The following is a 3,244-nucleotide window of genomic DNA, read 5'->3' on the forward strand; positions in this document are numbered from 1 at the left end:
GTATTCAGACCCTTTACTCAGTACTTTGTTGATGCACATTTGGCAGCTATTGCAGCCTTGAGTCTTCTTGGGTATGACACTACAAGCTGTAGTGTCATACTTAAAAATCATACAACGTGATTTTCTGGATTTTTGTTTTAGATTCCATCTCTCAGTTGCTAAAAAAATTAAAAAACATTTTATAGTTACTTATAAATGTATAAGTAAAATAATTGTGAAGCATGTTACCTTCATACAGTTCGTTGTTAGGGGATAAAACATGTCCGTAATCCATTGTTACTTGTAAAAAGGCCGTCCTGCTCCTCTCGTCTCCACCGAACTTCCCCTCAGAGTTCCTCCAGTTTTCTTAAATCCTCACCCATCATTGCCCTGCCATTTCCAACCAATCAGAGCACTTGGAAATGTGCATCTGGACACTGCACCCGCCCACTCAGGTCACAGTGTTATCGTTGTCCGAAGGGAAAAGACGCATGTTTCTGAGGACTTTTTATTGTCGACAGTAACACGAATGTCTGAATGTTGTGCGTGCATCGAAATGTAAGTTGCAGGGTGATTTATTGGGCTCCCGAGTGGCGCAGCGGTCTAAGGCACTGCATCTCAATGCTTGAGGCGTCACAACAGACACCCCGGTTCGAATCCAGGCTGTATCACAACCGGCCGTGATTTTGAGTCCCATAGGGCGGCGCACAATTGGCCCAGCACCGGCTGGTGTAGGCCGTCATTATAAATAAGAATTTGTTCTTAACTGACTTGCCTAGTTAAATAAAGGTTAAATAAACTGGTAATTACCACTAATGACTTAGTTACTTTGATAACTTCCAGACATATGGCTGTTTCTCTTCTTTAATGTTAGAGTTGCCAATATTACTTTGCTTAATGTTTATCGTATGTAGTATTATTCCTACTGCCATGAGTGTTATTGCATTGTTTGCCCAAGTACTTTATTTTTTTTGTTGTTGTATTGGTAAACAGTCTTTTACATGCACACGCTACTACAGCGTTTTCCAAAGTAGCCTTTATGAAGGAGTTTTGTTCGCCTTGCCGTGGGTGACCCAGACAGTCCTTGCCATGGGTGACCCAGACAGTCCTTGCCGTGGGTGACCCAGACAGTCCTTGCCATGGGTGACCCAGACAGTTCTTGGAGCTTGCTCATGCACAGAGTCATTTACCACCCCTCAGCCTGGAGGATTCTCACACAAAGCTGGATAGAGAGCGCGTGCCATAAATCTTGACCGTTTGTCAATCCAAGTAATTGGTTTCTCTTTCTCTCTCTCTCTCCACAAGGTGAATGTTTAAGTTTGTTTATATTGATGCTGTGTTTATAGCCCTTTATAGACATGTTGTAAGTGTAATGCATTTATTCATGTACATATGTATATTGAATAGTTATAACCATTAACTAATACTGTTTACATGTCTTTGTCTTATACAACAATAAGATTCCAAGTAATTCAGATGACCAAAATCATATAAACATCTTCAAAGGAAACAGCTGTGTCTGTGTTTGTTGTGGTGACAAGAGTACAGTGGTGTTTTAACTGGACAGCCCTATAGAAGGCAGAACCAAACCAATCAGTTATAAGTATATAGCATTCCCAGCCAACTGCTCAGACGGGTGAGGGCATTCACAGCCAACTGCTCAGACGGGTGAGGGCATTCCCAGCCAACTGCTCAGACGGGTGAGGGCATTCACAGCCAACTGCTCAGACGGGTGAGGGCATTCACAGCCAACTGCTCAGACGGTGAGGGCATTCACAGCCAACTGCTCAGACGGGTGAGGGCATTCACAGCCAACTGCTCAGACTGGTGAGGGCATTCACAGCCAACTGCTCAGACGGGTGAGGGCATTCACAGCCAAACATTTTTACGTGGTCCTTCCAGCTGGATTTAGTGTTCAACAATTTTACAAGGTCCGTCATTTCTCCGGATTTAGCGACCAATAGTTTTTACAGTTACTAGACAGTGAATAGAATATGCAAACACAGAACACTTTCAGATAAACAGATTAGATTCTCTTTCTCTCATGCATACTATATATACAAAAGTATGTGGACCCCCTTCAAATTAGTGGATGTTATGGTTAAATGATCCCGGCCTATGCATCAAGATACCATCTCCACCGTAACCTCAAGAAAGGACAAATCAGAACAACAGTTCAGTTCATAAGGCAAATTATTACTACTATCAATATTTTTAATGCATCATTTTTTAAAATCACATTCTTCTGAAACAATGTTCCAAATTTGTTTAAAATCCCTTATTACACTGTCAACCTCATCCCAGTCATAGGATCAGTCAGGAAGTTATGCTGATCATCCAGCAGACCCAATCTGAGGAGATTTATCAAACCAAAACAGAACAACGCAACAATACACTCCTTCATACATCACTCAATACATCCCTACATATCACTCAAGGTGTGCAAAAACTTCCATCCCAAAAAACTCAAACAGGTAATTCCCCCATCTTGACACATAATTCACCATAGTGACTGTGTAAAACAACAACACTACAAATGACTACCCTTAATAACTCCATAAAACTTGTACCCATGACTTCATAGTAAACAGACTAGCGTCAGGTCTATCGTTCTCGTGGTCCCATTAATTATAAAACTTCTCCGTAATTATCAGCATTACAAATGACCTTCAAATCAGTATTAAATATGACCTTTAAATCATCATCCAATGTCTCTCGGCATTCCAGTGAGGGTGATAAAACCACACTAGAAAGTAAAGATAGAGGTCATTCAAAACCCTTCAAATAATTGGTCTGATAGAGAAAATAACACGTATCTAAAACACAGTCAAACATTCATACATTTCGTATCCCAGATTTACAGTAAGTTTCTTCAGTACATTTTTATCAAAATATTTCACATCAATTCACATTTCATCAATATCCACTATACTACATCTTAATCAGCAACTAAAACAGCCTGTATGCCATAACTACAAACAAAACATGATAATAATAATAAGTCCATTGTACTCCCTCAAATCATTAATCATTTGTTTTAATGTACACCAACGTCTATGTGCGCTTAATTTAGCATGGGCTACCCTTAGACACCCTTAGACACAATTCACTCCCATGACCATGTACAATCATCCTGGTATCGTTACGCTCTGGATAAGAGCGTCTGCTAAATGACTTAAATGTTACTAGACCAGTGTAGGCTACCTGCCGCTCCCATGGGTCTCTCAATCACGGCCGGATGTGATACAGTCTGGATTCGAACAAG

Source organism: Oncorhynchus gorbuscha, linkage group LG03 (assembly GCF_021184085.1).
Source record: "Oncorhynchus gorbuscha isolate QuinsamMale2020 ecotype Even-year linkage group LG03, OgorEven_v1.0, whole genome shotgun sequence".
NCBI lineage: Eukaryota > Metazoa > Chordata > Actinopteri > Salmoniformes > Salmonidae > Oncorhynchus > Oncorhynchus gorbuscha.